The sequence below is a fragment of the Neopelma chrysocephalum genome, unplaced genomic scaffold (assembly GCF_003984885.1).
Source record: "Neopelma chrysocephalum unplaced genomic scaffold, ASM398488v2 Primary Assembly neopelma1_42, whole genome shotgun sequence".
NCBI classification, from domain to species: Eukaryota; Metazoa; Chordata; class Aves; order Passeriformes; family Pipridae; genus Neopelma; species Neopelma chrysocephalum.
The window spans coordinates 13991463-14004292 of NW_020897700.1; positions in this window are offsets into that span (position 1 = coordinate 13991463).

The window sequence follows — 12830 nt, forward strand, 5'->3', positions numbered from 1 at the left end:
TAGATGAGTCAATTATACCAACGCAATATAACATAATTTTTTTTCCAGCATCTGTTTTCCTCATTCATCTAAAGTCAGGAAAGTGTTAATAAGTCCAAGGCGAAGAACCAAATATATCTCCCACTGGTATTTCAGCCAATTGCAATTCTTGTTTCAAAAACTTTGCTTCATCTGTTCAACTACTTTCCATTGAGATTATTGCTCTTATTTCCTGTAACTGGAAATAAACTGCAGATTTCACTAACACTTAACTACTCAAACTCCTTAATGTTAAGAAATAAAATTAAATGACAAACCATTTTTGCTGCAAGTCTTTGACAACAAGTCACATGATAGATTTCTGGTTTAAAGCACACAATACAGAATTTCCTGAGTAGTCACTCTGAGGAATAACAAATGTCAGCTGCTCATTAAAGCTGCTCAAAACCACAAAACTTTCGTGTGGTCACCTAAAATAGGTAAGTCCTTCTTGGAGCATCAGTATTTCAAAGAACATAGTCACTGCATATAAACATGTCTTTCAGTCCCATCTTCACACAGTGATGTGAATTTTGTCACAAATTTTATAACCATTTACCTAATTTTATCTTTTAAAATGTGTGTATATATATGTAGAATATTTTAGTACATAAAAAATACACATTGAGAAACATCTGACACCAAAAAAATATCCTTAAACTTCATGTTAATTAAACACAGTAATTTGTTTCCATTCTGACTTACTCAAACTGTGGGGGAAAATTTTCAACTTTATCAGAACCCTAAAACCCAGTTATACTGTATTGGTGTTATTCCCCTGTTCTCAGCACTAAGCTAATGAGCCTTAAGGTTCCAAAACCCACTTGTGGAACATCTACAAATGCTCACATGCTTCTGTATATGGAGAGACAGTGTCCTTCCATAGGAGTCAATTCAAAACAAAATTTCCATTTAAGCACATTAACTCATCATCAGAAGGAGCTTGCTGCTTTTCTAGCAATTGAGACTTAACCAAGTCAAGCCACCTCAGATTCAATCTAACCAAAGTGAACCTCTCTTTTGCAACACCTAAAAATCAACTGGAAGTGTTATGTTATTGTCCTTTAAAACAAAAAAAGAAGACAACTGCTAAATCATTATCCTCACAAACCACAACACAACTGTAGTTCTGAGCAGGCCAGGTACCATTTTTGTGAAACTGTTATGTTTGTGATTCTCATAATAGTTTATTGACTTGTCCCTGACTTCTCTTTAATTCCATTATCTGTGGAAAAATGTTTTCTTACAACTTAATGGGAAAACGAGTTTTTTAATGATGAAGACTAGTGAAGACATAAGGGAGGAAGTCACAGGGATTAATTGAAGAGTCTCAGTACAGGCAGGTTTTTCCCCTGAAATACTACTTGCTGAATATACTGCCTTCTTCTGTGCTGGTAAAAATAAATAAAGCCCCTCTGCATAGTGTTGTAATATTGTGACTCCTATAAGCAGCTGAGCAGCTGCTACCCTCATTAAATTAAAGACAGTAGCAAAAAGTAATCGATCTTAATTTGTACAGTGATGAGCTCTGAATGGATCGTTAATTGTCCTGCTAGATGTTGATTTTATGTTTCTCCTGTGATTCTTCATGCCTTCCTTAATCTTTTGACAGATGTGAAGCACAGGAGACCAGGAAACTGATATCCTAAGATATGGTGAGACAACTCTGACTAAATTCATACTGGTTTATTTTATGTTATAGAAAGCACTCCCTGAAGGAGGAGAAGCATTTCCATTGTTTTCTTGACAATACCATATTTACACCTCTACAGTGCAAATTCCTTTTAACTGCAGCAACCTGTACTATGCCTCAAAGTATTGCTTACATTAACAAGTTTTTTTGTTTTGTTATTTCACATTACAACTTAGTGTAACTTATCACAGCTGACCAATTTAGACATTTAATATAATGAGACTGAGTATCTTGGCTTGAAATGAGGTGAAAAAATGTGGAAAATGTGACTGGCATGTAAACAGGTTTTCCTACATGAGATGCATATTCTTCTAAAGGTAACAGATATTATTCAGGACATATCCAGGGTTAAATGGGACGTCTGAAGCCAATTCCTATCAGTTTCATTGGGGTAGGTATTTTGTCATCATGATGCCTGACTCAAAAATGGGCAAGCTACATGTACATCACGTATTTATCAATAAGCAGAAGACAGAGAAGGAAAAGATAGTGACCATTTATCAGTGTTTGTAGCAATGAACTTCCATCCACGTGCAACATGAAAATGGTAGAGTCATTGGGATTCAAAGAGAAGCAAGAGCACTCAACTGTTCAATGTCCTCATGTAAAACTCACATCAATGTCATAAACCCTTTGCCACACTGACTTGCAGCCATCTCCAAGGAATATGATGACAATCACACTGAGCACATCTGTGTACAGAATAGATAATGGGAGAGGGATGAATGGTTTAGCCCTTTAGAAGTAGAAAAAAATCTTCAGGCTTAAGAGGCACAGGTGCACCAGATCAAATATTAATTGAATTTAGGTACTTCGGTCTTTTCAAAGGACCTAGACATAGCAATGCTTACAACTGTGGTACTCAATTTTTAAGCAGCTTGCAACTGCAATAAATCACACAAGCCCCGAGGGCTTTTTATGTTCCTCCCTTAATAGCACAGGTGGCAATTACAAATATATAGGAAGCATTAACAAATCTCCTCACACAGACCAGATTGTCAAAAAAGTAAAATAGATGCCTGTACCCTAAACCCACTTAGTAGTGCAATTCAGGCATCTTGTTTTCACACTGCTAAAAACAAAAGCAGCCTCCCTCACTTGAAATCCACAGTCTTTAATTGTGAATTATGCTTTGAGAAAGTTCAAACAAAAAAACCCTGTCACTCTCTTCATTTGAAGCACAGCTGGCAGGTGGTCTTGCTACTCAACTGCTACAACAATACAGCTTGCAGGGATCTTTCTTACCCACCAATTGCTATAAAATGCAAAACTCTGAAGCTGAAGCTGTCTCAGTTCAGAAGGAAATAGCAGCTTCTGCAAGACTAAACCTAGAAGTACACACCCAAGCACCAGTGATCAAGACAGCAAGCTGCGTTCCAGACCCTGCTTCAGTCCATGCTTGTGTTTCCCTAACAAGGATCTATATAACCCTCCATCCGCAAACAATAACAAATATCCAGTCTGTGCACAACAAACTATATTATTTAGAGAGGAACACTTTCAAACTGGGGAAAGAAACACAAACAAACACTGTCAAGTCACAAAACATCTGTAACATTGCAGTCATGAACTTTCACTGAGAAAGGGAACGGTCTTCTGTCCTCCAGTATTCCAGAAAGTGGTCTAACCACTGCTTGCTAGGAAGCTTTACAGTGAGAAGGGTGAGTTCTGAACAACAGCCAAAAAACCCTGTAGGCAGCCCTACAATAGGTAATAATACAAGAAGTACTATTTTTTTTTCAATATTTTAGAAATGCCCAAACATCACTAAGTAATCAAGAACAAGCCTCATGGTGTTGCTTTCTTCAAAGGACTCAGTAATAGCAGAAAAAATAAAACTTCATCCATAATCAAATGTCTGGAGTTTAGAAAGTTTGGACTGCATATCCCACAGCACCTATAACAAGTAAAGTAATGCATTTGGTGGAAGAAACACAGTGTTTGACAGAAATGACAATATTGAATGAGATCAGAATAAAGTAGTTGTAAATAAGTTGTATAACCCCCAAATCCTGAATACAGTGCAACTTACCATCCCTGGCCCCAAATTAAGAAGATCTGGTTTTAAACTGACCATCAAGATACAAGAAAATATATGACTTCATCAGAAATCAGATAAAACCATTTTTCTAGTCAATTCATTGCATCAGTCTTCTATGAAGCATCAAGAGCTTTTCTCTCACTGTGAATGAGCCATTGTTTTGACAACCTTTTTAGACATGCTGAGAAGCATTTTTTTAAATAGCAAGGACATTTTAATTGTGGATGACATGAATCAACTGTGTGAAAGAACAGCTGCATCTTCAGATGACATGAAGAAAAGCGTGATCTGGATGCAAACTACAATAAAAGAATGTTTGATCCTCCATTATTTTTCTTCAAGCTCTACCCCGAAACTAAAAAAAAAAGCACTTCACAAAAGATAGAAAGGAAAATAAGGTGCTAGGGAGGAAGTTTTTTTGTGCATCTAAAGCCTATGTTAACCTGTTTCAAAGATTACCTAAAAAATGAGTTGTTTTCCGTTCACCAAACCACACTGCTTCACTGAAGTCAGGAATGAGAGAACTCAATGTTAAATCACTCTGATTTCATGAGTCTAAAAACTGAGCCTTCTCATTTTATGCTTTATAATTGGAAGAAAACACTGGAGTTCAAACAGCTATGAAATTCAGCCTTTGCAGCTTAGGCATACTCTAATTATTCTCATACAATTATTACTCGTGTCTTATACAAAAGATCTCAAATACAGGAGGAGATCTCAAGAATTTAGACAGAAAATGAACTACAAAGCATACCTTGAACACAAGAACTGATATCTAGCCTCTGGCATGCTGCCATCGATAGTAATTAGTGCTTGGTACTCCACATACCATGACAAATGCAAAACAAGAAGTTAATGTATGCACTCCAAGTACAGTTTTGTACTGTGTACACTGTTGTTCCAGCCACTGCAGACACCGTTATCTCCTAGGCAGAGAAGTGACATAAGGCCACCATCTCCCATCTTTGACAAGTTATGAAGATACAGGAAAGGGTACAATTTCTGAGGCTTACAGGATCTTTAAAAGCTATTCCTACGTGTACTACAGTACAATTTATAAAACAGCGAGAGCATTTCAAACCTGAAAACTCAGCATTTCCAGTTCAGTCTAGTCTGGGAGCTGACAAATACGTCTATGATCACAGTATAGCCAACAACTGTCTGGTGAATGAAAGAAACAAACAAGTTCAGAGGTATGAAAAGAAATGTTACTCAAGCTGTGTTAAATTTAAATTATCAGATAAAGTTTGTATAAGCTTAAAAAAAGGAGGACAAACTGTTCAGAAAATTCAAAAATGTCACAACAGAAGCTTCTTAGGTGACTTTTCCTAAACCAAGACATTGCTAGGAAAGTCAGTACACAAAATAGACAAATGCAATAGAGATAAATGGCAAAATTTTGAAAGCATCTCGGTCAGGAGAGGCAGTTATATCAAAGCCAAAGTTTCAAAAAGAAACATCAGTTTTGTGAATGGTGCATTTTTGAGGGGAAAAGTACGAAATAGCTCCAGAGCAGCAGGAGAAGAGTTTGCAAAACAGCATTTCAATTATGATGAGGGAGTTTATCGTCTTTTCATTTGGAAGTTTTCAAAATAATCTTATACTTCACTCAAATCTCAAATTCTTTGATATAACATTGGATTCTCCACATAGAAACAGACGTTAAGTAAGCCAGCATTTTAACAACTATATTTATTGAAACCTTACTGCCATTTTTGCAGGAAGTTGTAAAATTGTAAAACCAAGATTATACCTGGATAGAGAAAAGTCAATTGACAATCAGGCAAAGTGGAATTTCTCTGTGGAAAGCAGAGATGCTATAGAACTATAGTTGGCCCATCTTCTTGGGACACTGAAAAATAGAGAATTATCAACAGATAGCACAAGAGTGGAAAAACACTTTCTGTACTGTTGTACAAGTCTTGTCTAAAATGCTCAATATACAATCAGCTTCTAAATTCATTCAGCCTGACGCAAGTGCCTTCACAGATCTGTAATCAGTTTACAAATGATTCTCAAACCCAGAAAAATATATTAATAGAGGTCCATACACATGCTACTTAACAACCAAAAATCTTCATGAGCTATTAGACCAAATTTTCAAAGCACCTTCTTCCAGTAACATTTGATTTTTTTACTTGAAATTTGGTTTCCAATGCAAATCTCAGCACCCTTTTCAATCTATGCACTCATATGGAAAAATACGGTTAGGCAAGAGGCTTGAATTTGCATTTTCTGCAATTTTTTCTCATGGATGAAACACAAATAAAAATTACAGGGAGAAAATTACTAGATTAGGCCTCAGGTCTCTGAATATTTAGCACTACAATGTTCTCTGCCTTGAAACTATTATTTGCAGGTTGGAGAAAGAAGCTTCTGCCTTAAGCTTTAGAAGATTCCCTTAAGTAAGGGCAGCTGTGTCTAAAAAAACTGCTTCCACCAAGGCTAGCCCTATCAGTTCCTTAGAGCAGGAATGAAAATCCTATTAGTTGGCTTATGCCTTTCAAATCTTCAAAAGGTATCCTTTGAAGCTGAAGAAAAACTTTTTAAGTGACCAGTTATGCAAAAAGAGCTTTTAAAAGAACAAATTATTATGTAATACTGCATTCATCGAGATATTTTGTAAATTGGGAAATAACCAAAGATGCAAGGGGATTGAGGAATACGTCAGTGAATTTAAGACTTGTCCCACTTCTGCTTCAATATAATAGCTTTTGCTAAGTAAGCAGGTGCACTCAGCTGGACTGCTTCCCTCTGAACCGTCCAGCACTCCACAGAACACTTTCAGGCTTTAAAATCTCTCATTAAGTCCATACCGACTTTGATACCCCATGAATTTTAAGACCTTTCTGCTACTTTCTGCAAGATTCATTTAATATTCAGTCCCAGAATTACACAGTATGCTCACTGCTCCTGGAAGAGACAAAGAATAATTAGGAGAACTAGTCAGGCTTTCAGGTTGTCTCAATGATATCCAAGCATATCTGTAAATGTCATGGTGAATCATGCTGAAATATTATGTGACAAAATCCCTCCCTTTCATTTATCTATTAAGAACAAGTAAACCCAAAATATATCAAAATCTGTTGCCATTTAATACTAGACAAAATACAGACAGCCACCAAACCACAAGGTGGGATTTGGTAGCTGGAGTGGAGGATGTTAAAATTGTAAGTTTCATATTAAACTAAGTTCAAAATCTTCATGCAGCTTTATCCAAATCAAAGACTTCATTTGACGTGGTACTGCCAGACTACAGAGAGGGTTTGGTAAAAATTATGTTTCATGAAGGTAATTTAAAAAACCTTTAGAAAACTAAATAAGCACGAAGACAGGGTATAGGATGTATTATCATAAACAGATCAACATATAGAGGATCATTGGATGGTGGAATGGGCTCCCCAGGGAAGTGGTCACAGCACCAAGCCTGACAGAGCTCAAAAAGCATTTGCTCTCAGGCACATGGTGTGACTCTCGGGGATGGTCCTGTGCAAGGACAGGAGTTGGACTCAATGATCCTTGTTGGTCTCTTCCAACTCAGCATATTCTGTGATTCTGTGATATTTCTCTTTTGAAACTGTTGTTAATTTTCTTTTTGAGTGTGACAAACATTTCAAAGCATTTGACAGTGGAAATCATTTAAGAAACAAATGTAAAAATATCTCACATATATTCCTCTCACCTCCAGCACCCACATTTATTTCCACTCACTGTTGCCCACAACCCAGATGTCTAAAAGGAGATGTTTACAGCTCATCACCTATAACTGTCTCAGTCTGCCATTTTAGACTCAGTCTTTCCACTCTTAATAGACCCACAGCCTGGCATACGCAGTATTCATCTTCGCCCTCAAAGTGAAGCTCAGGTACAGAATTTTGTCAAGAGTATTTCACCACCTCTAGATGCTTTAGTGTCAAGAGACTCACATCATAGAAGTCAGAAGGTGACTAACAGCTGGAGAAGCTCAAGCATGCCATCCAATGGAAATCCTCAGAACACACCACAGCCCTCGTAGCCTCAGAAGCTCCAACACCATCCATCAAAACAATGAAGAGATTCAAAATCCTGATATCTTACCAAGCTTGACAAGTCTAAGGTCCAACAGCAAATATCCAGCACAGCACCTCAACAGTCTTTCACAAACAGGTAGCCAGAAACTGGACACATGCTTCCCTCTTGGAATCATGGGGGTTTTGCAGCATGAAGTAGAGAAAATTTCAAAGTTCCTTCAGTATGGCAGTTTAGTCTTCTAGTGACTTGAAAAAAACCCATAAATCCCTAAGACTCATGGATACTATACTATTATGTAGAACATGATAGACGTCAAGAACACATGGGCAAATTCCAAGGACACTCAATAATGTGATGAGTTTTCTAAATAATACTTTTATATGTTTGTATCATCCCTACCTCTCTGCCTACGGTAGGTGTACCCAGAGGAGAACTGGTATCTGCTGCAGTTAGGCAGAAGGCAAGCAGGCCAATACAAGTCCAGTTTCAGCTGGAACTACCTGCATGGCCAATATGCAGCCATCCTAAAAGCAAAAGCACATCCATTCAAATCCCAATCCCAACTCCTTCAGGGAAGCACAGAACATGCATTAACCTTTCCAAACAGCTACAAGTCTCATGCTCATGTGATAATCACTCCTAGGAACTCCTGCACTAATAGGTAATATTGGACTACAAGATCTTCTACATGTAAGCATGGGCAACAGACTATTAACTCTGCCTTTCTCCCCAGCTCATGACGCAACAGATGTAGCATTAGCCTGAATTACTCTAAAATCATGGTCTAGTTGTATAAACAGTTACTTATTTCCAGTGCTTCAGAGAAATTAAGGAAATTCAGACATTCTACAGATGAAGCTAACCGGTATTATTATGCCATCTATTGAATTTGCCTTTTGAATATTCTTCTTTTCTACATTTAATTCCATTACTTTAGAGTTCGTCTTACTTGTACCAGTCTCTGCCTCACTTTTAGTAATTAATCAGACTAATTTATATAACTTAATAATTCCTGTGGAGTTAACTTTCACAGTTTAATTGCTGAGCTGACAGCTTTAGAAAAGCACTTTCTAAACCCATTTTAAAAGCAGTGATTTATAGCATGAATGCAAACAGGGAGCAAAACAAAAGCAATTGCAGAGCTAAGAGCTTTTGATGAATGCTAAAAGGCCATTAAAATGCTGTTCATAGTCTATATGATACAGTCAATTTTATCACTCTTTCTGTGAATGCAATTGCTTCCTCTGAATATGCTGACAAAGAGGTACAAGTCCATGGATTGTTGGTGCTTGCAGAACTGTTTATCATTTTTAAATTTAGTGGTGTATGAAAAAACACAGAAAGCTAGTGTGCTTTACAAATCAAGGTCCTAAATATGAACTTGGCTGAGGCTGTCTTTTTGAGGATTTTGAATCATGCTCCATATAAGCCAGAAGAAAAAAGGACGAGGAACTTGCCTGGGATACCAAGACTGAACTACAAAATACATTAAACAAAGACAGCAATCAAGACTCACTTGACACAGGAATAAAGGTGTTTACAAAGTGAAAGTGAAGAGTTAAACATCAGAAGAAACTGGTTGTACTATTTAAAAACAATATAAAACTATCCCTCCTAGAACTTTTATTATTTGATGATAAAGTAATATAACCTTATTCAATTGTAATCTGTCATCACTAAAGGAGCATTTCCAAGATTACCAAACCTGTAGAACTCTTGATTTTGTTTTCATCTGTCCTGTTATCCCAACAGATAATACATCATCCTGATAGCCCTAAGGAAGTTACATTTTGTATTACAGCATTAGACATAGCTGCAGCAAAACACTGTCACTGCCTAACAGTTCAGTTTAAAAAAAACCCCTCACTCATGACATTTGGTACCAAGCCACATGTACACAACAAAATATACCCTGGTTATAATCCAAATAGTTTGGTTAAGGATCTCCTCTGAAACGAGAGGAGAAATTGGATTCCCTTTAACTAGGTGGTTGTTCCATGTAATATGAAAGAATACAACACAAAAGGAAGCAAAATGAGACATAAGTTCAAGGAACTGATGACAGAGCTGGTACAAGAGGAAAGCAGGATAGAGAAACGGGACTGAGGAACAAAGAGTCTGAAAGGGAAGGAAGAAAAAAATTGAGATTATGCCCAAAGATTCTGCATCTCTTAAGAATTCAGGCAGACATGAATATACTTCATGAAAAAGGATCACCTTGACCACCTGCAAGGACAGAAGCCGAGGAATGAGAGCAACAATGCATATTTTTCACCCTTCGAATTGCAGGGCTCAGCATTTATTTGAATAAGGATTACAGTGTAGAAAAAGGTGCATAATTAAAACAGACTTTACTTCAACCTGAATTAACAGATGAGCATTATTAGAACAAGAGCGCATTTAGAAATTTCATTAGGAAAGAGCAGCCACATGTAGCAATTGTCCACAGAAGGGAAACTCAGTGCTTTGAGCATCTTCTGAAAATGTTCTCATTTAGGAGAGAGAAAAGGAGGAAATAATGAGAGATGGTCTGAGGAAAAAATTAATAATACACAGAGCACCCCATAAATGGGTGACACTCAGGGTGTCAGTTCTCCCTGTTCCTGTTCCTGTTTTCTTTCTTCAAGTATGTTGCAGAACATTAAACTTTTGTTACAGATTAACTTGTTCATAACACTACAATCTCTTTACATCAAAGAACAGGCTACGCAGCTTCTGGAGCTTCCCATCTATTTTAGGTTGGAATCCCAAAGGCATTGGCCAACAACAAAGTGAGTAGGATATGCCAAATACAACAATACAATATGTCAAAACAAACACACTAGAACAGTAGTCACTAGTGAAATTAGGCAGGAGATGGAGTCGGTCCGTTTAATAAGTCTCTAAAATATAAAACATGTTTTTTTCACAGTTTTTCCTAAATTTTTAGAGTCATAGTTACATGTAACAATTGTGAAGTATAACAAGCTGAGGCTGGATATTATGGGATACATAACACAGGAGAGAATTTTCATGCTTCAGAGGCAAAGGATACATCACGCAATTTCCCCAGATGCCCTGTCTATTCCAAGTGACAGAAGCACCTTCAGGCTGCTTTAGGAATTCTGTATCATCTCTGGAGCCATGTAATGACTGCAGGCAGATAAGCACTGTAAGACTGATTGATATCAGGATCTTGCTTATCCACACCTGCTCTGATAATACATGCAGACAACTGTTCTCAGAAGTTACATAATTTTCCTTTTACTACAGATGCGATTTGAACATGAAGAAATCTAGTTCTTGAGAAGAAAAAACCTAAAGGAAAAGAAGCATAATTATATTGAAAGTGCTGGAGGCTTACAGTAGGATACAGAAGAATTGTCTGAATTATTTCTTACATTTACAGAAGCAAGGCACAGAAATTAAAATTTAATAGATAAATGCCCAACTTACTGTCATGACAAAAAGCCAAATTCTAATCAAGAATTAACAACAAAAAAGTATATTCATCAGTTTGAAGACAACTAGATGCAAAACCAGTAAATTCTTTCATGTTGAATAGAAAAAATTCAAAATATAGAGAGAAAGACAACACATCTCTAGTACAAGTTGTCACCACACCTGAGAAGCATATTTTCTCCAGGTGATGACAGGAATGAAGCAACATTTTCACTTTTTCATTATCTCGTTCTGCCTTTAGGATCATTTCTTTTTCCAGGCCACTCTTCCACCAGACAAACATGTGACCTTGCTAGGAACAAAAGAATATGCAAGGCCAGGAGAGAAAAACTCTTTTGTCTGCACTAAATGAAAATGGATAACAAAGGCTGAGCCCAGGGAATAACATATGTTGCAAATAATAGTGAGTACCCACTTCCTGGGAGATTTACACCATAGAGTTCACACGTCAGCAACTGTTTGCCTATAATATAAATTCAAATTGACAAGAGTGAGGTACTATGGAACAGTATTTATCTTGAGATTGTCAAGAGAAGTCATTTCATTTCTTATGATTCATTTCATTTATACGTTAGTGTATTAACTGGATACATTATTGATCTTTGCTCCATCCAATTTCAGCTTCTATGGCATGGACAAAGTGATCTGAGAAATATCACTCCTGGCTTTTCTTCTTTTTTTTTTTTTTTTCCTGAAGCACAGGAGTGTTTGATGCGTGTTTGAGGAAAACATCTCACAGTATTAGACACTCTATCAAAGGAACACATTCTGGAACAAGCAACTGCTATTCAGAAATATGTTACTGTGAAAGTCAGCTTTTCTAGAGGATTCTACTAGAATCTAGAAAAGTGTGTTTTTCTAGATACTGTGCTCTCCCCTCTGCTTGATTGGATAAAAAGGCAAAGATGGAAGCAATGATGACAGTCCTGGTACACTAAAAAAAAGGGGGGGGGGGGGAAGAAAAAGGTTGCCAATCAGAGTAAGACTGCTACAAGTCTGGGTGAAACCATCGTTCAAGTAGAGAGCTGCTTCAAACATACAAATCACAGCTGTCACTCTGCAGAACTGCAGATCTTCCACTCTGAGACAGTATCATTTGACAGCTGCTACAAATATTATGAATATCATGGATGTCCTGTTACTTTCATCTGACAGTCTCTGAATCATAATACAGAGCCAGTTATTATAGAAAAAAAAATATTGAAAATAAAACAGAAAGGATGGGGGATGTAATAACATGAGCAGCAGCAGAAAGCACAACATCAGGATGTCCTCCTAAATCCGAGATGGTCAACAGGCATGAAAAGCATACAGGTGAGACTAGGCTGCTGTTCAATTTTATTTGGATAAACAGTAGGATTTGTAATTGTGTGAGAATCAATCTTCACTGTTACCTAAGCCCTCCCCCCTTTTTGGAATTCGTCAAGTTTTAAAACCCTGGACCAAGATACTATAAACAGGTTTTACTATGCAATCGCCTCAAAAGACAGGGAGAGGAGCAAATGGCAGCATTCCACTTGTTTCATCTGATTAGGGTCCAGCAAGATCAGGGTCCACTGAAAAAGGCATTACATAAAGGAAGAATAGAAGTGTTACTTTCCCAAGAGCTTACAATGAAGAGAGACA